Source organism: Delphinapterus leucas, chromosome 18 (genome assembly GCF_059928025.1).
Source record: "Delphinapterus leucas isolate spDelLeu-1000000601 "Yukka" chromosome 18, BTC_Dleu_Yukka2, whole genome shotgun sequence".
NCBI classification, from domain to species: Eukaryota; Metazoa; Chordata; class Mammalia; order Artiodactyla; family Monodontidae; genus Delphinapterus; species Delphinapterus leucas.
The window spans coordinates 2,164,434-2,191,038 of NC_143146.1; the positions used below are offsets into that span (position 1 = coordinate 2,164,434).

The 26,605-nt window shown below is 48.4% G+C and overlaps 1 long non-coding RNA gene across 2 annotated transcripts in view; it reads right to left on the minus strand.

The window, feature by feature from the left end:
* Positions 1–25,415, minus strand: part of LOC149746813 (uncharacterized) — a 183,389-nt gene extending 157,974 nt beyond the window's left edge. The window contains exon 1 of one of the 2 annotated variants that reach the window (XR_016388630.1): positions 24,675–25,414. This is a non-coding gene — a long non-coding RNA (uncharacterized LOC149746813). Of the gene's footprint in view, positions 1–24,674 lie in introns of both variants that reach the window. The other variant, XR_016388629.1, reaches the window with a different exon arrangement.
* Between the last annotated feature and the right edge of the window lie 1,190 nt (positions 25,416–26,605).

The window sequence follows — 26,605 nt, forward strand, 5'->3', positions numbered from 1 at the left end:
CCATCCACAGGTCCTCTGACCCCCCGGTGCCCATCCCCGGGGCCTCTCCTGCAGCCACCACCAGCCTCAGCACCTCCACTTCTGAACCTCTGCTCCTCCCGTGCGTTTTGCTTAGAAGATGCCTCCCTTTCTCTCTGCCAGTCCCAGGGACATCCATCTGCAAACATGTTTTCAGCATTTAAGACAAAGACTAATATCCTTCATAAATAAAGAGTTTCTATAAATGAATGATACAAACAACAGAAGAAATGGCCAAAAGTGTGAAAAGGCAATTCAAAGAAGAGGAGGAAGAGAGAGAAGGGGGTGGGTGGGGAGGAAGAGGGAGGGAGAGGCGGGGAAGGGGGGGGCGGGGAGGAGGCGGGGGGTTAGGAGGTGGGGGGAAGGAGGTGGGGGGGCAAGGAGGTGGGGGGAAGGAGGCAGGGGGAAGGAGGTGTGGGGGAAGGAGGTGGGGGGGCAAGGAGGCGGGGGGGAAGGAGGCGGGGGGGAAGGAGGCCGGGGGAAGGAGGCGGGGGGGGAAGGAGGCGGGGGGGGGAAGGAGGCGGGGGGGAAGGAGGCGGGGGGGAAGGAGGCGGGGGGGAAGGAGGCGGGGGGAAGGAGGGGCAAAATAGCTAGGTAGCACATGAAATGTAATAATCAACTAAATATAAACAGGTGGTGAATTTTCACCTATAAAACTAACAAAAACAAACATTCTTAGGGAGCTCACAGGGCAACAGACACCACGTCACCAGACCACCCTGCTGGTCAGAGCATAAATCTGTGCATTGCAGGAGGCCATCCAGAGGCAGGCTGGAAAAGACCTCTAACACGTACGTGCCACTGACGGAAAGATTCTGAGAACTGATTCAAAGGAAATCACGAAGAATGTGCAAAATGGTTAGAACCAGGGTGTTTGTCACAGTCTGAGCTCCTAGCAAACATGGGAAACCCTCCCGGAGGGCCTGTGTCAGTAACTGTTATACAGCCGCTTAATGGAAAAGTTCACGGTCATTTAACATGATGCTGTAGAAACACATTTGTTTACATGGGAAAAAATCAATATGCTATTAGGAGAAAAGAGCGGATTATAAAACTTCATGAATGCTATGGTTCTGTTTCTCTCTCTTTCTCTGTCTCTCTCTCTATATACACACACCCTGAGTACAGTGCCTGACACATACTGAGCAGCTCATGACTAGACAATATGCATGACTAAGTCCGTGTGCATCGCAGGGAGGAGGGTTTCTGGAGAGATGCATGCCACCGTGCCACCGGTTTTGTCTTGGTTACTCAGGTACAACTGTTTTTAGTCTATTTTTTTTTTACTTGTCTGTATTGCCTGATTTGGGGTAATAGCTGTGTCTAGTTTTGTTACATAAAATAATAACAGGTACTACATTAAAATACAAAGTAAATTCTACCCAACCTTCCAAACCACCTACAATTTAAATCCCTAATCATTAGAGAAATGCAAATCAAAACTACAATGAGATGTCATCTCACACCGGTCAGAATGGCCATCATCAAAAAATCTAGAAACAATAAATGCTGGAGAGGGTGTGGAGAAAAGGGAACCCTCTTGCACTGTTGGTGGGAATGTAAATTGATGCAGCCACCATGGAGAACAGTATGGAGGTTCCTTAAAAAACTAAAAATAGAACTACCATACGACCCAGCAATCCCACTACTGGGCATATACCCTGAGAAAACCATAATTCAAAAAGAGTCATGTACCACAATGTTCACTGCAGCTCTATTTACAACAGCCAGGACATAGAAGCAACCTAAATGCCCATCGACAGATGAATGGATAAAGAAGATGTGGCACATATATACAATGGAATATTACTCAGCCATAAAAAGAAATGAAATTGAGTTATTTGTAGTGAGGTGGATAGACCTAGAGTCTGTCATACAGAGTGAAGTAAGTCAGAAAGAGAAAAACAAATACCGTATGCTAACACATATATATGGAATCTAAGAAATAAAGGTCATGAAGAACCTAGGGGTAAGACAGGAATAAAGACACAGACCTACTAGAGAATGGACTTGAGGATATGGGGAGGGGGAAGGGTAAGCTGGGACGAAGTGAGAGAGAGGCATGGACATATATACACTACCAAATGTAAAATAGATGGCTAGTGGGAAGCAGCCGCGTAACACAGGGAGATCAGCTCGGTGCTTTGTGACCACCTAGAGGGGTGGGATGGGGAGGGTGGGAGGGAGGGAGATGCCAGAGGGAAGAGATATGGGAACATATGTATATGTATAACTGATTCACTTTGTTATAAAGCAGAAACTAACACACCATTGTAAAGCAATTATACTCCAATAAAGATGTGTAAAAAAAAAAAACTGAAATGGACTCAAAAAAAAAAAAATCCCTCTCGTGAAAACGGTCTCCAATTCCTGCAGCCTGCTGTGCGTTCCCTGTATCTCCCTGTGGGATGAATTCCACTGAGCTCCAGATTACGAGCATTTGTGTCTGAGCATTTGCTGCGTCCGTCCAAGGCCAGGGACTCCTCGGGAGCAAGGACTGCGTTCATCTTACTGGGCCCTCAGGGCTGCATGCAGCCTGTCCTCTTGGAAACCAGTCACCGACTCCCACCGGGATTTGCCAGGGGGCTGAGGCAGGTGCAGGAGTCAGGGTGAGGAACAGCAGAGGGTCCGGTTTGGGTGCAGCCAGAGGGAGGACCCGTGGAGGGAACACAGAAGCTTCTGTGAAGCAGGAAGCGCTTAGAAATCCATCACAGGGACCCAGGACCTGCCCAGAATCTCTCTGAGATGGAAATTCAGTAGACACCTCAGTGCATGAAATATCACCGTTCCCTTCATGTGGGGAGGGGCTGGAGCTGACCAAACCGGCCTGGGACAGAGTCGTGCCTAGATTTCGGACTTCGGAGACACCAAAAAACCTAGTGATCGACTTCTTTTAAACCTAGAGAAAGCTTCGTATTTTTTCTCATAAAATAAATTATCGATATGTAAGATACTAACCTCTCCTAAAGGATCAATTTTGCCACTTAAACCAAAATCACATACCGCCTCCACCAGGGAGCATCTGATCTAAATCTCGGTGAGGAGAAAACCTACACAAAAGCAGAGCAAGGGCGGCTTTGACCCAAAGTCAAGGTCAGCACAGGGCCTAAGGTCTGAGCACAGCCAGCTGTAACTCGAGCACTAGAAGCCAGGAGAGCCACAGTCAAAGATGTCATTTGCACGTCTCTGCTAACAGAACAGGAAACAGGAAACTATCTTTCCTTGTACTGTGCCTTTTAAGCACCGCTTAAAAATTTTTACTGAAGTGAAATCTATATAACGTAACCCGAACCATTTTAAAGTGAACGATTTGACGGCATTTAGCACATTTCCAACGTTGTGCGACCACCTCTTCCATCCAATTCCAAAGCCCCAAAAGGAAACCCCGTGCCCGTTAAGCAGCTGCCCCCCAGTCCTCCACTCCCCAGCCCTCCTGACCCACACGGCCATCAGCCCACTTTCTGTCTCTATGGATTTGCCTTTTCTGGACATTTCATAGGCGTGCAATCACAGGTGATGTGGACTTGTGTGTCTGGCTGCTTTCGTGCTGCAACATGTCCTCAGGGTTCACCCACATGGTGGCATGTGCCAGTGCTTCATTCCTCTTTGAGGCTGAGTAACATCCCACTGGATGGATGGATGGACTACATGTCGCTTATCCAGCATCCGTTGACGGCCGGGGCCCCTGTACAGAGCACTGCTGGGAACGTGCGTGGACCTGAATTGCGCACAACTGTTCAAGCACTTAATCCCTATTACTAGGGGGTACATACCTAGAAGCAGGATTGCTGGGCTGGGTTCTATGATAAATCTACGCATAAGCTTTTGAGGAGCCTAAGCATATATTCTATGTCACAGAAACACCGTAACTGCTCACCACTAGTAACTATTAACTGTAACGAATCGCCTTTTACTTGTTACCACAAGTTCTACCCCCGTCAGGCTGCTTTCCTGATTGAAAGGCAGCTTCTTTACCTTCTTCTCTTTGCTTTCTCTGAAGGTTTGGATAAGAACGCCAATGTCCAGTTGAAGCTTTCTCTTCATTAATATCCTGACCCTGAGACCAGCTCACAGCAGAAACAGAGGCGGTGGCGGGGACGGGGTGGGAAAAGCTTCTCAGCCGCTCCACTGTCCGGCCACGGCCTCCAGCTCCCGATTCTCAGGAGGATCGTCCTCCGCTGCCCAGGCTTGTTTTAGGGGGTGCTCCCGTGTCCGGCAGGGGCAGGGGTGGGGGCAGGGGAAGCAGCCTGGACCCTGGGAAGTCGGGGCTTGGGATCCTAGACATCCATTCCATCACCGAAAACCCCCTCCGAGGGCTCCCCCCGGAGCAGTGGCCCTTGGCCTGTCCACCTGCCTGTGTCTCGAGCCTCAGCCAAGCGGCTCCGAGCTCTCACTCCGGGCGGCACTGCATTACAAAGTCTAGGCCCACAGAGACTTAGTCGTCAAACACTGATGAAAACAAATAGGGGTGGAGGCAGTGAGTAACTCTCTCTCCGAAATGAAGATGCTCACACCTTTGATCCGCTTCTAGCAATTCACTCTACACGAGTACGTGCTGCAAAGAGGTCTACTGCAGTGCTCTGCGTAGTAGTAAATGCCGTAAGCGCGCGCAGCTTAAGTGCATTCAGGGGATAGCCACAGTGTGAACTACATGACAGCCAGTAAAAAGAAGGAGGCGTCCCCAGGGCGATGCTACGTAGATTTAAGGTGGTCCTACAGAGGCTGCCCTTCCCACAGACGACCACACAAGGTGACCCTGGGAGAACCTGGGCATGCGGCAGGCCTCATGCGTCTGCTCGTTTTGTGGCAGCTCTGTGGCCCGGAGTGGCCTCCCACATTGGCCTGGGGAGGCACGGGAAGGGGACAGGCTGTAAGAGCAGGGCCGCCAGAGGTGGTGCCAGTACAGACCTCCCGGGTGGCACAGCCAGAGCCGCCCAGGGCCAGGCAGTCACCTGGGGACCTGGGCAGTGGTCACTCAGCATTGTACGAGAGCGTTGGAAAACGGTACAAAGGTGTGGGCCTACGGTGCAGACCAGACTAACCTTAGCTGTGGGCAAGGTAAGACAACGTCAGGTCACCACGCGTGCTGATAAGAAATCATCTCTAAGAGAGCTCGTATAAGGTGAAAAACAGTATTTATAATTTATCTTTAAGAGGCACGCTTAGATGTAGTCATAAAGAATTGAATATATAAATTATATATCTATAACACTGTATATATATTATATGTGCACAATTGTAGATGGCTGGGTATACATACAATATACGCTTATGGATGCATAGATCATTCCTGGAAATATTTACAGAAGCTGGTCCCGGCAGTTGCCTTGAGGCAGCAGAGCTGCTTTCCATGGCCTGCTTTTTTTCGCTTATTTTTGAACTGCAAACACATACTCCTTTTTTCCAGCGTTTTTTTAGTTGCCAAAAATGAAATAAAATAGAATGCACCTTCACCATAAGAAGGATAAGATGTACTATCTGTTCTGTCCACCAAATGCCATGTGCCTTATCGACTGACGTGACATTTTAAAGCATTTCTGTCACCTTCAAAGGCCTCTCAGTAATGAAATGGAACACATCAGTGAGTAGTTATCTCAAGGGAGGGCATTCACGAGGCAGGAGCCCTCGTCATTTCGCAGCCAAGGAAACTGAAGCTCGCGTGGCTCTGAGGCTTGTCGGAGACGGCCAGAAGCCCTTGGCCTCTCCTGGCCACGCTGGTCAACACCATTAAAAATACTGATTTTCCCGAGTGGACCTCCTCTTCTACCTGCTACACTGCCCTGTTCTGTTATGGCTTCGGCGGGGAAGGCTTTAGATAGCTCAAGACCAACTCCTTAGACTAGGCAGAACAGAGCCAGGTGCGTCTGACGGGAAGAGTGGGGCCATGGAAGACTGGCCTCTCCATTCCGCTAGCCTCCCTCTGGTGACCAAGTCCTCCCTGAGCACACGGAGAGTCACTGGGGCAGAGGGACACCAGCCCTCCCCTCCATCCTCAGCCCCCAGAGCCAAGGGCCCTGCACTCTGTCCCACAGTAAACAAAGCCACCTGGAAGGCAACGTGCTGGGACCTGGGTGTTCTTGCTTTGAGCCTGGACCACCTGCTGGACCTCCTAGGACCATCCTCTCCTGAGTTGCCACCATTGCTATAATTACCAATGCAGATGGTTATCAATACAAAGGATGAAAACCCCTCCATCACCATTTAAAGCAAGGGCTATGCGCATAGGTGATAAGACAGACAGATGTGAATTCCACCTGGGTTCCAAACCCTGTAACATTTAGCAAGACAACAAACCTCTCAGGGCAGCTTCTTCACTGATACACTGGGGTTGGTTAAAGCCCTTACTTCAAAGAGGCATTCGGGAATAAATGAGGCGGTGGACGCAGACGCAAAGCTCAGTGTCCAGCACTCCGCAAACGCCCACGCTCACAAACAACAGGTGGGGACGATCTGTAAGCGAGTCTCTACCTCTGCCGAAGCTTCACCTACCAGCACCACCAGCAATGCCTGCCCACCTGTCGGCTGGCCAGTTACACTGCTATCGGCCAGCATCGCAGAATAAGACTGTTGTCTCAGAATAAGAAACTAAGCTTCTTTCCGCCGAACTAATTCACGTTAATTAAAGTCAGGGTGTGGAAAAGCCAAAACGCCAACGGGAGTTTCAGGCGCTTTATGCTCGGCTTTACTTCTTTCTGGAAACGACCCAGGAGGCGGGGGAGAGGGGGATGCCCGGGTGGGGGGGGGGGAAGCACGATGCTTGTACTTGTCCCTGCCTTATTTATTTTACTGTCACTGGTGCCCTTCGATGCTGACAGTTATACAATAGTCAAAATGTCAAAAAGGAAGCTTGAGATGCCAGATTTCCACCAGCGACGTCACAGCTCCCGCAACTGTTGGCCGCAGGCGTCGGACGAGAGATCCAGCCTTCACCTGGCGTGTTGACAAAGCCACTGGCATCCCAGCAGAGACCGTGTTAGGATCAGCTGCCTGCTCCGCAATGTTTACACCCGCATTGATGTAGTGACAGGCTGATCTCATTACATGTCAATAACCCAGTCCTGAGGCTCTGAGGAGACCGGAAAAGGACGACAAGCTCCACGGGCAATTCCGAGCACCAGCACCCAACCTTCAGACTCAATTACCGGAGAGCCAGCCAGCTGGTGGGAAAGGGGAGAAACCTCAATTTTACAACCTGACATGCACTCGCTCCCTTTTAAAAAATTACACTTTCTGCCTTTCAAGAGCTTGTTTTCACAGAGCCGATTGGCTCTTATTACATAACCCGTATAAATGATAGATTCCGGAAACTTAGGGCCGAACAGTAGAAAAACAAGTGTGCGTCGGGTTTCCGATTAGCACTGGCCCTGCCCACAGGCACCCACGTGCTGAAAACCTGCCTGCACAGAGGGAGGCGCTCCCTGAAAGCTCAGATGCCCCCCGACACAGAGGCCTGAGAAGGGAAGCAGAATGCATTGTTTGTCCAGGGCCTGAGCCTGGGCCCTGTGGCCGCTGAGCCTGGAGCAAGCAGGGTTCCTAAATCTTTGATGAAATGCATTGTGTTCAGGAGAATGACCTGTGATTTGAAACTGGGACTGGTTTGCCTGCTGGGCTCGGGTCTTTTAACGTCAAGCAGTCAACCACTGTGTATTTTTATTCATCCATCGGTGTTTATGTCTTTGTTGCATTTTGAAGCTCCCCACACTATGGGTTGAGAGCCTATTGGAAATGTTTCAGAACCACAGTGCCGGGTACCTAAACAGAACTTAGCAGATGTTCAGAGCAGACAATGTAAGCGAGCGAAGGCAAGCAGGGCGCAAGGAGTGACCTCCAGGGAAGGCGTCAGAAACTTCTTCTCTAAAGGGACGGGCAGTAAATATTTTGGGCTTTGCAGGCCATTACTCAACTCTGCCCCTGCAGCCCCGGAGCAACCGAATGGAAATGACGTGTGGCCGTGTGCCAGCCGCATTTTATTTAGGGACATTGAGATTTGAATCTCATATAATTTTCACGTGCCATGAAGTACCATTCTTCCTTTAATTTGCTTTCCATCCATTTACAAATGTAAAAACCACCAATCAAAAATGGGCGTGAGCCAGATCTGGCCCCAGGCTGTCGTTGGCCAACCCCTGCTCCACTACCGAGAAGGGCCTTAACGCAGGCAGTGGCTTCATTGTTATACAACACAAGGATGCTAGGTCTGATGACCTCAACCTGGTGCCCTGTGCTTAGAAAAAAACTGATGTGGGTTTTCCTCTCCCCAAAGACTGACTTAACCCAAAGTATTTTCATCACTGATGAAAACTGGGACTCGCGTGTTCCAGGGTATCTGGCTTCCTGGTTGACCATTTTAAAATAATGTTTTCTAGTACTTGAAGGGACCACCACCGATTTCACGCAACTCAGGCAGACAGTGAAAGCAGAAATGAGAATAAACAGGTTGCTAAACTTTGGGGAAGATCTTGTTTCGGGGATAAACACGCTGGTGTCTCTCTGGTAATGACAACATTCTGCTTTTGTATTTGCATTCCAAGAGCATACCCAGGCATTTGGGGTTTAAGCACACCCATTTCTGAGGATGCCCCCAGACCTCACTGAAGCTCTCTTGTGGCTGTAATATGGCTTAGAGACGAGCCAGATGGCCAGCCCCCCAGGTCCTGATGATGCTAATATCCTAAGATTCAAGGGAAATACTTAAACGATGAACAGGACGAATTTCTCCTGGTGTGTCATGTGGGCAGAGGTGAAACAATTAGGAAGCAGGAGGCTTTGTCAAAGGGATACTTTAATCAGGACAAGCAGACATTTTCCTTGGTATGGCTAATGCGCAGTGAGGCAAGCTGTTGACGAAGCAGAAGAGGGAAGACAAAGCAAATGAGGGTGATGCTTCTGGAGTGCCCCTCGCTGGGCACAAAACACGACGAGCCCGTCTCACTCTCGGGCACATCAACAGCTGTGTCCTTGGATTGTTTTCTTGTTGGACAAGAGGCAGCATTTTCTGTATTTTTCTTTGAACTGTTAACGCAGATCAGTGCTTTGCGACTGAAAGTTCAAGTTTGTTCTAATGCGCCACCTCCGTGTTTTAGTTCCAAGGTATTTTACTGTCAACAAAAATGAATTATAATAAAATGATCTACCTGTAGCAGAGCACTTGTAACAAACAGAAAATACATGTACAAATTATTAAATCAAGGTGACTTTCACTGGCTGAAAATTCATCCATGCTTGCATTTGCTATTTTTTGTAGGACAGATAAAAAGACATCAACTCCCTTCCAAAGCCGGTTGGCGCTAATGAAAGGACTGAGATGAGAAATACATGCTTTATAAACTCAGCTACTCAGACTGCCTCTCATGCAGGGTCCAGCGCCTCCTGGAACTCAGCTGAGCATGTCCACAGGAAGGGAGGGGTCACTGACAAGGAGGTGCGGGGCAGTGGCACTTAGGAAGGAAGAGATTCCAGTCGAGGACACCAACTGATCTAACTTATATTTTTGAAGTGTGTGAACATTTGTTAGAAGCAGAAACGATTATACAATTAAACCACGGTAAGAACCACCACCATCACGACCAGCATCAATCCCTTCTCCTGTGCCTCCCAAACATGCTCCGACATCCCCTACACTCCTTCTGTCTACCCCCCCTCAACACTTATTGGCCTTTTTCCCCCCAGTGAGGCTGCCCACTTTGACGTAAACGGGGCCTCAGCAAACTACGCTGCTAAGCCACATCTGGCCCACTGTCTGTTTTGTAAATAAAGTTTACTGGTACCTCGCCCTGGCCATTCATTTACATATTGTCTGTGGACGCTTTTGAGCTGCAAGGGTAGCTGTGACAGAGACTGTAGGACCCACAGAGTTAAAATATTTACTGTCTAGCTCTTAACAGGAGAAGCTTGCCAACCCGGATGCCGACAAAACCAGAGCCGTGAGGAGCACAAGGGCGGCGCCGACCCGCCTGGCTGGGACTTCTGCCCCTGTGACGTCTGCACAGTCTGTGCACAGGCTTCTTGGGAAGGTCCTGAGACCTGCATGCCAATTGCTCAGCACAGCTCCTGACACATAATATACGTCCTCAGTGACGATAAACCACACGTTTTCAGTCGCATCCCGTATTTTTGTGACTCTGATGCTCCCCGTCTCTCCGAAGCGTAACTTCCCAGGTACACAACTCCTGTCCCTCACACCCCGTCTCGGGGGCCCTTCCCTTCTCCCTGCCATCACATGCCTGCCCTTCCCGCCCCGTCTCTTTAACCGTCCAGCCATTCACTGTGAGGACCTACTACGTGCTTCGCAGGGCCTTGCTGCTGGGGATTCAGTGCCTTCTTCTTTGAAGGTCTGCTCTCCTCCTTATCAGCCTTCCCTTTAAAAGCCTCCCCTCTGGGAAATGGTGGATCCAGAGAACCCCAAATGTGAAACAGCAGCGGCTCTGCTGCGGCTCTTCCGTGTGCAGACCCTTGGGGCCGGTCTCTGAAGGGGCCAGACGCCTCTCTTGGCAATCGACTGGCTCCTGGCCGCTACGCTCAGGTGTGCCTCACCGGCAATCTCCAGGCATAGAGGTAACTAGTTGTCAATCCTACTTCAAATATTGAGAAATCAAGGCTCTGCCAAACTAGGCAGCTCAATGAAGACAAAGTGAAGGTCACACACATCTAGCCAAGTGGATTTCCTGGAAGTCCGATGACCCTCGGACAGGACTGTGCACGCTCCGAGGTCTGGAGATCTCTCAGAGTTGAACACGGCTCAGAACCTCAGGCAAACAGACAGCAGGATGTGAGAGGGAGAGGGGCCGGGACTGACTGTACGCTCCAGGCGGCTGTGCCGTCCGCTGCGCACGCAGGAATTTTAATGCAATTAGCCGGGTGCAAGCGCGGAGCTGAGGAGCCGTTCCTGTCTTCTGATTAGCACCCAGGGTTTACTGGAGAAGATGCATGGCTTATTTTGAAAAATACACAAACAAGCAGAAGGCAGAGGATCCTCACGGTCCACAAGGGAGCGCCACTCCCTCGGGGCAAGATGATTGTTTCTGATTTAAATGCACCACCCAACTGGAGAAAAAGGGACTGAATTCATCATCTAGTCTCTGAAGTCTTATAATTGCCTAATATTTGACTCCCTGATTACAGTATTGATCTTCTAAAGACCTGGATAAACACACACAGGTGTAACAGCGCCGTCACCCACAGCTTTCTTATCTCCGTCCTTTGGGAAATACTATAAAGGGACTCCATTGAATTTAGTCGAGGCGTTATGTAGCTGATAAATATTTGTTGATCTTTTTACCCAGGGGTGGTCGTGCTCCAGGAGTGGATTAGTGGTCCCTGTGAATCATGGTGGGTTATCTTCACGTGCTAGGTTTGCAGTGCATGGGGATTCTGGAGATGAAAGATGCCTTGGAGGGTACGCGTACAGGATTGCAAAACCCCAAGTCAGAAATGTGTTAATAGAACGTTTAACAAACTAAATGCTTTTGCTTTCTCCCCATAATCACAGGACCAGAAGGGAGCAGTTCTTAAACACCCACATTGTGTCAAGGTTGGAGCCACGTGATTTATGTGTATTTATATATGTTGTTTCACTTAATTCTCGAAATCCGAGGTGTAGGTGGCACTATCCCGTTTTACAGATACGGAGCCTTAAGCTTTGAAAGACCAGATCGCAGGTGGCGCCGTCCTGGGTTACAGGGCCAGAAAGAAGGTAGAGTCGGGCTGTCTCCCCCGTTGACTTCTTTTATGCCGCTCCTCAGGCTGGGCATGTGGCTTCTGAAGAGATTAACATCTCTGGAGAAAAGTGAAGGCATTTGTGCACGTATCATTCTCCTAACACATCCTGAATACTGCTTCCTCTATAGAGCTTAAAACTCCATCATCAGATAAACTTTCTGAGAGATGTGTATTTAAAGTGATGGCCTTCCTTGAAGACACTGAGTTTTAAAAAGTTTTTACAATTATTTTTGGTTTGCAAGAGGTTTTCCGTTATTTTGAATCCAGCCACTCCCTGCACTACAGTAGATCGACTGTAAAGAAGCTGCAATTAATGAGGAAGGATTTGGGTCACTGCTGATACCTGGGTCCTGACTGAATCCCATCTTGTCATCAGTGACGAAGGTCTCTAGGAATTATCGCTACTGAACGCTTCGGACACAAGGCCAGGGATGGGGACCCGGCTTTAAAGGAAGCTCCTGAGGGAAAACGCTGGCTGGGTCAACTCAACAAGAGCCATTTACATGGCAGTGGCGGGGGGAGCCCCATCTTCCTGGGTGTCCAGGGAAAGCCAATAACAACAATTGTACCTCCTAGGGGTGCTGTGAAGACAGCATCACGTAGCAAATTCCTCAATATCTCAGGCAGGAGGCAGGCTCCTAACGCTGGCTGGCTTGTTACAGAAAACACCTAGAATTCTTAACAAAACTCTCAGGGTAGGTATTTTTATCCCTGTTTGACAAATAAAAACTCTGAGGCACAAGGACCAGCCCAAGATGATGGATTCAGGACTCTAAATCCACCTGGCCCCAGACACGTCCGGAAGGTTGCTGTCTGAACCCACTACGTTACAGGGGACACGAAGCCTATTGTGTCAGGAGCGCCACCAATAACCAGCAAACCGGGGTTACGCGTACTCTCTAATCATGAGGAGCTGACGTTACTGCCCACATTTCCCACGGCTTCCTTTCTACACCGTGCTTAAACCATAAGGCATTACCATGCGAGTGGAAGGCACAGAGGATTCAGAGCAAAAGGAAGGCATCGTGGGTTACCTCAGACTTAGTCTGTTCCAGTTATGGGAAAAAAGGTTTCCCAGACAGAAAAGGCGTGAAATTATTTAAACAAAACTAGTAGTTCCCACACTTTAAAACTGAGGAAATGGACCCAAAAAGTGACAGGAAATCATCCCAAGTAAAACTTCTAAAGCAGGAGAACCAGGGCTGAATCTCACATTGGTTTATCTGCAAGTCAGTTGTTTCAAACTCTTTATCTTTCATCTCATGAGCCTAGACTCAGCCAGTAGATAGAATGTGGATTTAGAGCTGTGACACGCCAAAATACTGGCCTCCTTTTCCCACCATCTTCAGGACTGACCCAGGGTTTCAGCCCCTGGTCTGATCTCCCCACAGGCTGCTCTGAGCATCAGTCCTGTGGATCCTCCAGGTGGACGGCTGTAAGAGCAGGCCCACCAGAGCCTCGGGACCAGTCGCTCAAACATTCCTCCTGCTTGCCTGAAGGCTCAGGATGTCGCTGCTGTCCAGCTGTCCCAAAGAAGTTTGAGGGTTAAAAAGTCATGTCGAAATTATCATCATGAATTGGCTAGTGATGTGACCTCTGGGCCAAGCGGGTTCTGCTGTGATGATTAATCCCAAGCTGTGTCTGAACTGAGTGGAGAGGTCAGTGGTCGGCTTTCCTCCCCTCCAGGAAAATCGAGAAAGAAGAAACTTTGTGCTGATAAGCTCATTTAAACAGATAATGGCCGTGTACGTACCACAGCGTGACTTAGTTTTTAACAGACCTTTAAATTGGAAACTCAGAGTACAAAGCCATAAATCTAATTATTGTCCCCTTCAGCCCCCGTATTTTAATAGGAGATGCGCTAACATGCAAACAATACAAAACATCAGTGGAAATGGCGTCTGATGGGGATGGAGAATATAGCAAATAAAAGAACGCCACGTAATAGGCCGATGCTGCACGTTAAGCTTAAAAACCAGAAACCTGATCTAAAGTCTGGGCAGAACACTCCCATCTGTCTCGTTCTCCTGCATTAAAAATTACGCATTATTTAAACGTCTCTTGATGCTGTAATTGTTCATCCCTGAAGAAATAAAAGGATCAGGAGTGTTTCACACTTTTTGAAGGTAAAATAAACAGCGGTCCGAAGCTGTATCATCAATAGAATATGAATTCGCTATTTATACAGCGATTTATAGAGCAATAGCAAATTCGCTATTTATCCTGCTTTCTGGGAAACAAGACCTGCTTTGGGGTACAAGTGATTAATGCAATATCCCTCTCGCTTAACATCCTAAACCCTGAGATGACAGCGTTCATTTACTGACAATAACGCACTTCTAAACAACAGGAGGGTTTTTGTGGGATGATTCCAGATGGGGGGACCAGCAGTCCCAGCCTTGGCTGTGCTGGGTGGGTGGGTTACCAGATAGGAAGTAGGTTACCTTCCTGTCCCTACAGACAAAAACCAAGCCAAGAGGGCCCCTCGCTCTACAATCTTCTGTGTGTGCATCACACGCTCCAAGCAGAAATCACTCTCCCATTTCATCATCATGGGCCATCAGACAAGTGGTCTTTTGGGCATTTGTTTTTCATTTTAAAAGATACATTGGGAACATTTGCAAGACATATTTCCTAAAGACAAATTATTGTTTCAAAAGGCCTTGCTGACATAATTTACATCTCGTTCCCAGGTTAATGAAAAAAAAAACAACTGTATTTTTTATTTTTATTTATTTTTTTTTTGCGGTATGTGGGCCTCTCACTGTTGTGGCCTCTCCCATTGCGGAGCACAGGCTCCAGACGCGCAGGCTCAATGGCCATGGCTCACGGGCCCAGCCGTTCCGCGGCATGTGGGATCTTCCCGGACCGGGGCACGAGCCCGTGTCCCCTGCATCGGCAGGCGGACTCCCAACCACTGCGCCACCAGGGAAGCCCCCAAAACTGTATTTTTAAAATAATGCATTTGCCAGCCCTTTATAAACATTACCTGGTAGCAAGTATTCTTCTAGGTCCCAAAGGGAAAACCAGTTTGCCAAAGGCCACACTGCAGTAGTCGCAGATACAGGTGCAGAAAGTATCCATATGTGCTTATATCTCCCACAGGTGTGTTTGAAACAGCAACATAAGTTACATTCTCAGCCCGGTGACACTCTCTCCGCTGACACTGACAGAGGATCCCGCGGAGCATGAAATCTTTTAAAAACTGTACTTTGCAAAGGGAGGGCTATCCCGGGAATAGATTTTCAGCTTCCATTAGTTATCTGGGCAGATGGTTGCTTCTTTTGTAACAAACTCAAGAAAATGAACTGACTTTGGAAACACATTCTAAATATAACAGAGAGAAAAAGAGAGTGAAAACTAGGTTAAGACCAGAAGTAGTTCTATATTGTAAAGGTCCTAAATTTTTAAAAAGAGAAAGAGAAATAGGAAATGGTAAAGTTTATCAAAATCATGCCAGAAATGTCTCAGGAATATTAGGTATAAAAATAAAGATGAACTTTTGCATTACACGCCGTAGCCAACAAACGGACCATTTTATAAGTGGGAAATCTCAGGATCATGATGATAGTGACCTGAATTACCTCCACTTATTCCTTTCCCTCCCCTCCAGCCCTGTACCTCTTACCCGAGAAGCTGTCATAGTACCGGCCTCCTGCTTTTCAAAAATGAAAAAGTATGTAGCCTCACACAACCCATAAAAAGTTGAATTTGTAATTTAAAAGCTCCAGAAAAAGAAATCTCCATGCCCAGATGATTTCACTGGAGAATTTACAAACATTTAGAGAATTAACATCACATTTACAAAACCTCCTCTGGAAAATAGCAGAGGACACAGTACTTCCCAACTCATTTTATGACGCCAGTATTATTCTGACACCCAAAACAGCCAAAGACAAGAGAAAACTACAGACCAATATTTTCCATGAACTTAAATGTAAAATACGCAGAAGATCTGGCAAACTGAATCTAGTAATGTACAAAAAGCAAAATACACCATGACCAAGCTGGGTTTATTCCAAGTATGCAAAGATGACTCGATATTCAAAGATAAATCAATGTAATCCATACATCAACAGACTAAGGAAGAAAAATCATAATGCTTATATTAATTGGTATTGAAAAAGCATCTGAAAAAATCTAATACCCATTAATAATTATGATTCTTAGCAAACTAGGAATAAAGGGGAACTTCCTAAACCTAGTAAAGATCAGCTACAAAAAACACTTACAGCTAACATCACACTTAATGGTGAACGACTGAACATTTTCTCCTTAAGTCTGGGGAAAAGGCAAGTATGTCTGTTCTCACCACCCTAACTAAGCCTAGTGCTAGAAGTTCCAGCCAGTGCAATATGGCAAGAAAGAGAAATAAAAAGGAAGACAGATGTGGGAAAAAAGAAGAAAACATAGCCTATACTCACAGATAATATGATTGTCCATGTAGAAATCCTAAGTAATCTGCAGAAACTTCTAGAATTAATAAATGAGTTCAGCAAGATCACAGGATATAATATAAACATACAAGAATCAACTTTATTTCTATAAACAAACGATACACAAGGAAAAATCAAAATCAGAAATGTAATGCCATTTATAACTGCTCCAAAGAAACAAACATGTACTTGTATGCTGAGAATTTCAAAATGATGATTGATGAAAGGAATAAATAAAGACCAAAATAATTGGAGACACACACTGTGTTCGTGGATTAGAATACTCAACAAAGTAAAGATGTCAGCTCTCCCCAAACAAACCTATAGGTTTAATGTGATTGCTGTGTAAGTCACAGGAAAGTTTTTCGGGGACATATATAGGCTTATTCTAAGATGCGTATGGGAAGGGAAATGTCCCAGAACGTGCAACAGAGCTAACCCTCATGTGTAGGCTTTGAATTTATATTGTACAAAATCCCATGTGCAAAGCTAATTTTTTTCCAACACATAGTTTTTCCTTTTGCTTGGGGGGGGGGACTGTAAAAGAAAGCAAGATGTTTTATCACGCTCTCCGCTTCAGGCACTTTGGGACAAGGTAAAAGTCCTAAATTCTAGTAACAAAAAAAGAGAGAGAGAGAGAAAGTCAGAGACAAAGAGAGTCTGGGTGGGGGGATCTCTAGGGAGGCGGTCTGTCCCAGGTGTCCTTGTGGCTTTTTCCTCACCTGCCCCTGACGTTTGCCATTTTTATCTTCTTTAGCAGCCACTTCACCTGTTGCTGCCAACACCAAAACTACCAGATGGACCCAAGACCCCATGAGGCCACTGAGGCTGGGGTCCACCTGGGGGCCAGTGCCACAAGGGTGCTGCTGACGTGGCCCAAGGGAACACAGGGTGCTGCCACCCCAGCCTGCCGGCATCTCCCTGCTCCTTCATCAGGATGTGCACTAGCGCAGCCCACACTCCGCCCTGCACCCTGTCCTGAGGGTAACCCCACGGGGGAGAGGAGCCCTCCGACCCCCAGACCAACACTCTCTCTAGAGGTGACACAGTGCTTCCTGTGTCCCCAGCTCATTTGCGTTTATCTGCTGCCTCTTTTCCAAAGAGATTGCTTTCAAGTGTATGGGGCTATGATGCAGTCCATTTGATGGTCACCACACCTGCTCAGAAGTTCCCACCTCTGTCGGTGGCCTTGTCCTCGACCCTCTGCAGCCCTTGATTGTACCTCCCTTGGGGTGAGCCCTTGGTCGGGATGCTGGTGAGTGCTCAGAGCCGACCGACTCCAGCTGGGCTAACCACCAGTCCCCCTCAGGTCCAGGGGGTCCTACACTGCAAGACTGAACACAGCTGGCTTGCCCAGGGGACCCCAGGACCAAAGTCCCATCGTCACCATTCACAGGACATGGCTCAAGACAGGGCTGGCAGAAAGCACCCTCATGAAAGTCAGGCAGGAGAGAGCGTCCCTCCCACTGCTGCACAATTCCATGGACGTGTCCTGTTTTACATCTCCTACGCTCAGAATTCAACACGGATGGTGGCTTTCGAGCTCACTGCCCGCCATGTTGTTCGGCTCATAACATTTCTTCAGAGACCCGTTCGGGGCCATGTGTACAGGGGGTGTGAGAGATGTAATTACCTTTGAGCGCGAGTGATCAGGATGAGATAGGCAGGAAGGGAGAGAGAGACAGAGAAGTGACCACGGTGGAGAAGGAAGGGTCCCCGCCAGGCACATCCAAGCAGCAGCCTCCATTAGCTTCCATTAGCTTCAAAGGCGCCGTGTATGGGGCTGGGCTCCGCGGGCACGGGTGGAGAGGAGAGACAGGCCGGGGCGGGCGGCGGGGCACATCAAGGACGTGGGCTGACCTCTGACTGCCCCTCCGCGTGCACACTCGGGGGCCATAAGGGGCTCCCTCCTGCCCCATGCAGGACAGCCGAGCGTTTGCACCAAAGGGTCAAGCATCCGGTGCTTTGATGGCTGTGCCCATGGGGCCACGGAGCAGAACACAAAACGATGACAGGAAGAAACCAGTGCCCCGGCGGGGGAGGGGCGCGCAGGAGGGGAGCCCAGCCAAGCCCGAGCTTCCCTGCCCCAACGCCCTGGCCCCTCCTGGGGGATGTGATTTCAGCAGGAAAGTTCCCTTGCAAAACAGAGGAGGGAGGCGGGTCCAAACCCCAGCAGAGAGAGAGAAGACTGGTCAGGGGGTCAGGAAGGATGGAGATTACTTTCTGGCCTAATTGGGCCTCTCCTCGGAGAGGTGGCTTGTGCAGAGCCCTGGAGCGGGGGCCCCTTCACCCCCACGTCACGCCAGGAGTGGTTTGCACGTCTCGGCTTATGGCTGTACATCTTTCTTATGGTTCGATATTTACCAAAGAACTGCAAAATTAAAAGAGATCCCATAGCTGCAGAAGACAACGTAATTATAAGGGTTAACTTGATAAGACATATAATCTTCAGAAACCTGCAGGTTTGCCTAATAAAATATTTATATCAGTCACTGCTGGACACCCAGAGAGAGGAATGAAATGATGCTTCCACCTCCACGTTTCAGGATGTGCAAAAATGTCACACGGGCGCCATATGCAGGGGCTGGGGGTATGCGGGGGGTGCCCATTTAACCAATTCATGTCCTTTTGTCTTACAGTATATTGACACTAAAAATTACCAAGAAACAATGACTTTGCTATCAGGCTTGAATTCAATTTCTTTTATAAATCTGAAGGAAGCCATTTTTTCCTTTAGTTATTTCATTAAAAAAAAAAAAAGAACAATAAAAGCACTAACGAAGGGCTTCCCTGGTGGCGCAGTGGTTAAGAATCCGCCTGCCAATGCAGGGGACACGGGTTCAAGCCCTGGTCCAGGAAGATTCCACATGCCGTGGAGCAAAGCCCGTGCGCCGCAACTACTGAGCCTGCGCTCTAGAGCCCGCGAGCCACAACTACTGAGCCCATGCACCACAACTACTGAGCCCGCGTGCCACAACTACTGAAGCCCGCACGCCTAGAGTCTGCGCTCCACAACAGGAGAAGCACGTGCACCACAATGAAGAGTAGCCCCCGGTCACCGCAACTACAGAAAGCCGCGCACAGCAACAAAGACCCAAAGAAGACAAACATAAATAAATAAATAAATTTATAAAAAACAACACTAACGAAACCTGATCCTTGGCCCCACGTTCCATTTAGGAGAATTACACAAGATTTACTTTACACCATAGTTTTTACTCTCATACATTTTAATATTTTTAATATAGGACGAGCATCTTCTTTTGAATTGTTATAATCAAGCATCTTATAATAATAAAACAATATAACACCAAAAGTCATAGTTTTATTACTTTGCTGTGTCGACTTTGATTTGTGAGTTTTTCTCAGTCGTTTCATCACAGGCCTCTTTCTGGCTCTGGGCTATTGTTATGCAGATTGTCCTGCCTACACAGATCCAGCACTTAGAGACTGGAAACTCTCTGGCGTACACCTGGGTTCTAGAGCAGACAGCATGGAGGCCTCTGGAGGTGGAGGCGCTTTCCCCAGGTCCACGGTGTCCGGCTCCTCTGTCGTGAGCTGTGGGCCTGGCACCAGTTCTTCCTTAAGCTCTCAGCACCTTGTCTCCTTCCTCTGTTGATGGGGCTAAAAATGACTGCTTATAAAATCCCGTATCAGAAGTTCTCCGTCTACAGTAGAGACTCACAGATGACGGCTGCTCTTAGTATCACTAAGATCACTACGACGTCTGTAACGCTAACTTCAGATGAGGAATAAAACCTGGGTGTCTTCATCTCTAAGACCAAAGATAAATTGGCAACGAAGCAAAACAACTCTCTAGTGTGTTCAGAAACACAATAAAATAGGGTTGACAACAAAAATTTTTTACCTGATGCACTGCAAGTTTTCTCCAGCTGATTATCTTATTCTTTTATGTTATTTGTCATCTTATGGAGACCACTCTGGCACTTGGGGGGCTGGTTAAAAGGTATCATTAAATTTGATTTATGAAATTATGGAAGCATTTCTACAAGTTGAAATCCTAAGGAGCTCACTAAAAATATAGCCTCAAGAAATGGCAATAAAAAGTGGGAGGAGGTGGGGGAGGGATGGATTGGGAGTTTGGGATGAGCAGATGCAAACTATTATATAAAGAATGGATAAACAACAAGGTCCTACTGTAGAGCACAGGGAACTCTATTCAAAATCTTGTGATCAACCATAATGGAAAAGAATATGAAAAAGAATATATATGTATATGTATAACTGAGTCACTTTACTATACAGCAGAAATGAACATAACATCATAAATCAACTATACTTCAATAAAATTTAAAAAAAAAAAAAAGAATTGGCAATCATGATGTTCCTCTAAAGGGAAGAGATGGTAAAAAGCCCGTGTGCTTTTCACTTAGTCACACCCAGCGCGCTCTGTCTCCGGTCACTCTGTGCTTACCGGCGCCCACCCAAGCACCGAGACCAGCACGGCACGTGGGTTGTCTCCCCCCTCTTAGCCAACATCCCTCACTGTCATGCTGAACACGCCCCAGCTTTACAGATTTGGAAAACCAGAGGCAGAAACGGCAAGCACAGACCCAGTCCAGAAGTGTACATCTGGATTAGAAAACAAATCGTTACTTGGTTTAAACATTTTCCTTTTAGTTGGAAAGAAGCAGCCAACTGAAATGAGGGGCAGAGACCATGCCTTCGTGTGACAGCGTCTGGGCCCTCGGCTGGGCACGTGGGTGCTCTGTCTGTGATGAGAGTTCAATGAACGGACACTCAAGAAACGACCGTAGTAAAAACTAACAGGTCATGGTCCGAGGGGACGAGGCCGTGAGCTCTGTCCGCGTCCGCGTGCCTTCTCCACTGTGGGATGGGTCCCACAGGCTGTGTCGGCGACAACAGCTTCCCAAGTCCCAAGTGGAGGTCCATGGTCCCCCGTCGCCGAGTCTGTCCTCTGGCGTCTCAACCCCAGGTCAGGAAAGGGCTGGCTTGGAGGAACCACGGGATCTGGTGGGGGACCTAGAGGGTTGTCCAGTAACAGAACCTTCTAGAGCGAAGTCCGAAACAGACGGTTCGCTCTTCCCCTTAGGCCACCTGCCATCACCAAGCTGTGCCAGAATACCTAGAGCAGGACGCCCAACGCTTATTAAACTGTCACCATCCTGGGCACCCTGCCAACTGTCCACTTCAGTTCTGTGACAGCCCCGTGGGAGGAGGCTGTCACACCCCTGGGCCGTTGACGCAACGGAGGCCTGGAGGGCACACGTGGCTGGTGAGGGTCAGGAAGAGGACACAGCTTCTCCCCTGGGCAGGTGGCAAGACAGGGAACACCGGAGGAGCCGCGAGATGAAGCTCACTGGCAACCTGTCGTTGTCTTCTAAAACTTTTTAATCTCCAGAATTTTGCATTATTTTCTCAAGAAGCTGCCCTGAAAGCCAGGACCAATAGTTGCATCAGGCCGTGCACAACTTTTTAAATGTTTTCTTTTTTTAATTGAGATATAGTTGATTTACGACGTCGTGCCAGAGTCTCTGCTGTACTAACGCCACTTGCAGCAGCGTGGATGCAACTAGAGCTGATCACACTGAGTGAAGCAAGTCAGAAAGGGAAAGACAAACACCACAGGACATCACTTCTATGTGGAATCTAAACTATGACACAAATGAGCCTCTCTACAAAACAGAAACAGGCTCACAGACATATGAACACAAATCGCGCACAATTTTGAAGCAGAGGGACCAGATGGCAGCAGTCATACCTGGGCCCCCCTTCCCGCACCGATGGTCCTTCTCAGCTTAAGGGCCTCTCAGTGCAAAGAAGTGCCCTGGGTGTGTCTGTAACGAGCGCTACTAATAAAGGGTTACTACGAGTGACTGAGTAAAGAAACTAGTGTATTAGGAGCTGGGAATTATATTTGATCTCTGTTCATGAAAACAGGTGCTCACCTACAGCTGACGCCAAAGACCCAGCGGGAGGCCCATCCCGGGGACCTACCACACCACCCAGCATTCCGCAGATGTGACCCCTTGCTTCCCAGAGGGTACGTTATGGTCACCTCCCCCCGCCCTGTCTAAATTCTGGCGGAAATGTGGGGGGAGAAGGACAGAGTGACATGGGGAAATCCTCGGTGCTCAAGGCGGGAGGGAAAAAAACAAATATTGGCAAACACATTTAATAGGACAAGGCAACGTGACAAGTCATGCTCTCAAAGCACAAAGGACTTTAATTCTCTGTCTCGCCACGTGCATGAGAAATTCCAGTTTTGTTCATATTGCTGTAGTTACGTTCATGACAGGATAAAGTTGTTTTAAAGCTGAAAACTTGGTAATATGATCCTAAAAGTCATTCTGAACCATCTGAGAGTGAATGACTCCACAATTATAAAAATTACTTTTGTAATGCTGGCTGCACTTGGAGATATGATCAGATAGTCACATTGCTAAGATAAAATGTGTTAAATCTAACATTATGGCAATTCCGTCATTTCATTCAGCCCCCCGTAAATCGCTGCAGCATTCAGGGTAAACCATTAGCTTGCTCCTTTTCTTACCTTCCTTCTTTCTTCTCTTTTTAATCCCAAAGAAATGGCTATAATGAGTTGCTAATAAAATGACAAATAGGAACAACCCCAATTCATTCACAGGTTGCATATTCAGAGAAGATGCAATTCTAATTCCATGAGGAGCTAAGGAAGGTCACCCTGACCAAGAGGACCCCTCGTCTGTCACTCCACTGGTGGAATGGGCCCACCACTCCCAGGCCAGAACTCCTTCCAGCCAGTAAAGCCTGGGGCCCATGGAACCAAGGCGCTTTCCCACCTGACCGTCATTAAAGCCAGGGGACACGTCTGCAGGCTCTGGACACCCTCACTTTTAAAGACCTCACCCCAAGCAATCTCAAAGACACACGTGCCCGAACATCCCACATCTAACCTAATGTTTTGTTGTGAAGTCTTTAGAAGTATTTTATAATTGTTCCTCTAAGAGAAGGCATGGGACGGTGGTTAAGGGCTATGCTAAAACCCCAGTTCTGTGTGACCTGCAAGAAGTGACTTAACATGTCTCTGTCTCATTTATAAAACAGAAATAACAACAGTGCTCTTATCACCCGGTTATCATGACGAGTAAATTAACTAACATGCCTTTGGAGGTAGAAACGTGCCTCGCACGAAATGAGCCCGATGCAAACGCTCCTTTGTGCTACTGTTGTTTCACTGGGCAACAAATAACTCACTTGATCAGCAACTGGCTCTGCTGTCTGGGCAGTTATTGTGCACACTCAGGGATTCTTGTGTAAGAAAAGCTAGCTTCTAAATTATTTCCAAAGGTAATACAGTGTTAATGAAAACTAAATTTAACCATTAAAGAACTTGACGTGTTTTTAAAACATTTCATTAAAAAGTTTAAATTTCAGTTTTGTAGTTTTCTTTTCCTATTTTAGAGTCACTCATCGCTTTTTTTTTTTTTTTTTTTTTTCAGAATTCTTCATAGATTTATGAACATCCTCGTGGGCTTCTGAGCAGCTAGTGGTCCCTGCACCCAGAGCATCTATGGAGGCACTGAGCCACACGGCCTGTGGGACTAGGCAGCCGGGCAGGACCTGGAAGTCCAGAGGCTCCAGGGCTCCATGAGCTCCTGAAGTCCCGGTGCAGAAGGTTTCCTCTCTACAAAGGATCGTGAAGGCAGGGGTGGCCCGTGCAGTGCCCGTGGCTTCATCTTCATCTGGTCCGTCTCAGCTCAGATGTGCCACCCTCCCATCCTCTGGGGAAGCATACAGCCTCTATCTTGACCGCATCTCTCTACCCTGTTGGCTGATGGATGTTCTTCCAAATGCAACCAATCACTTCACATATATCATTTCTTCTAACTACTTGTAAAACTTTAAAGAAACAACTAAAAATTTACTGCGCAGTCATCCTTTATTTTTATGAGGTCTTTTACAAAATACATTCTGTGTCTAATACTTAATGTGTAATCCTTCATACATAACCTACAATACGTTAATACTTAATATAAATCCTAAAATATATGTAATACTAAATATAAGTGCTCCTTTTAAAAAGTCCTCCTATAAAAATCTTTTTCTCTCGTAAGCGATACTGCCTGTCAGGTTGCAGCTATGAGACACTACATGTCACTTTCCCTCACGTCCTCCTGTGAATGCTGTTCGTGGTGGTCAAAAGGGCACTTAATATCATGTGGCACTGGACAGCCCAGCGATTCGCGATTACTGGGAAGAAGCAGTGGGCTGAATTAATTGGCTGCAGACATGCTGACACCGATAGATACCCATTACCTTAAAATGGACACGAATGCACAAAAGAGCACGGCAGCAAACGGGCCTTCAACTCCCACTGGACACCAGTGTGTTAAGCCAAGTCAACGGGGAGACGCCCACGGCCCTGATGTCAGCTCTTCACATAGACGCCCGTCCCACAGGCATCCACACTCCATCTCTGGCCGCACACCCCAGGCTGTCCGCCCGCGGTGGCCGCTCAGCAAAGAGCCCCTCACCTACCTGACCCTGTGCCTTCCTGAGCCTCTGCTCAGTGATGTCGATGACTTTCCAGCCCGCAGCGGTTCTCGCCCACGTGGGAGGGATCTCAAGGTTCCCTGGAATTGGGGAGCATTTACAAAGAACGGAGTTTCCTCAGCTCACCCCAAAGAGCAGTCTCTCATGACTTGACTCCTTCAGTGAAGGTAACTCGGGCCTCAGCTTCCTCGCCCTGAGTCCCGAGAGCACAAGCCTCCCTGCTCTTCCAGGGTTCTCCTGGGCTGCAATGTGGGAGCGCGAGTGTGAGATGTGCGTGCGAGTCTGAGCCGGAATGCGAGCAAGTGCGTGTTTGTGCAAGTCAGTCCGTCCCTCCTGCACAGGCTCCAGGTTCCTGTAGAATCCTGTGGCCTCCTGCTGGGAATGGAACTTTGGTGCAGAGGCCAGTCAGAGTGACCACGACCCTCCCGTCCAGAACTTACATTCTGAGATGAGCGCACAGCAGGGCAGCAGGGGACCTGGCAACAGAGCCACATGGATTTCTATCAGACGGCTGAGGCAAGGAACAATTCACATGCGTATCTATCTATCACCTAGCCATCTGTCCATCCATCTACCCATCCATCCGTCTAAAAGTAGTCACATAATGTCCAAAGTTTCGCCTCATTTGATCCTTCAGGAGCCCTTTCTCCCGTCTGCGGCGGCCTTGCATCCCTAAAGGAGGGGTCACAGATCTGGAGGACACAACAAAGAGAGGAAGAGCCACACGCTGCCGCGTGGAGGACGAGCTGAGGGGCCAGGTGCTGCCACCAGGACACCTCATGTCCTCAGGACCGGGGCCATCGAAGGCTGTCCGCAGCCAGCCCCAAGGAGCTTCCATTCCCAAGAGAACTGACGCGACGGCATGACGGTGACGCCTGGGGGACAGCAGTTTGTAGCAGGAGTGCCCGCAGTCACCGGGTCTGTCCTGCACCTGAGGCTATTATTCAAGGTGTCTCTGCCCATCCATGCCCCACATCTGAAGAAGCCCTGCCGTGACGTCACGAGTAGACGCACCGTCCGCAGGAGAGAACAACTGCTCTGTCGCCCGGCAGCGTCTCTGCAGAGCTCCGTAGGCAACGGCAGGCCCCATCCTTCACAGGCCACGGAGGCCACACGCTGCGCTCCTGCCCCTCCCACCCCTCCCAGCCACTCCCCCGAGCCCACTCACAGTGGTCAGTGCCGTACACACGATTCTAACACTTCAGTCCAGAACGTTCTCTTCGGTAGGATTTCCTGCAACCTCCCAGATACCCTCCCAAACCCAATCTCTACAGACATCAGCTCCACGAAACCTTCTTGAGATCGTCCCTGGTTTCTACTTCCCTTCCTCTAACTGGAGAGAAGTGGAATGCTTCTTAGGAAAGAAAACAGCAGCACAAGACGGTAGCATAATATTCTGAGGACGAGAGCAGTAAGTTAGGAGGAGCTGTCACCAGGTGTCTGTATGAATCTGAGCAAATGACCCAACCTCCGGGGCCTCAGTTCCCCCTTCGTGAGGGGAGGCTGAATGGATGCTGGGGCCACACGAATGCCGAGATTCTGGGATGGCCCTAACACGACAAGGCACTCCGTGCATTTACGTGGCAAGGAGTGAGGTGTAGCCTCGCACCTGGACGTGTAAAGAGAGCACAGGGATTGGGTTCGGGGGGTCGGTTTCCGAGGAGCCCGTGTAGACTTTCCATTCTCGTGATGGAGGGCAGCTCACGTGAGGAAATGGGAGGTGACAGATTCCTCAAACTCCCTCTGCATTTTCTTGGTCTGCTGACATCAGACTCCTCGACACCTTCAAACCACAACAAAGAGGAGGTGAAGGGCCCCTTCGAGGTCACACCTGTTTGGGTGACCCCTCTGTTCCCCGTGTCACATGGTCCCTCCACGGGTTGAACTGGATACACCCGCTGGCGCACCAGCTGTAG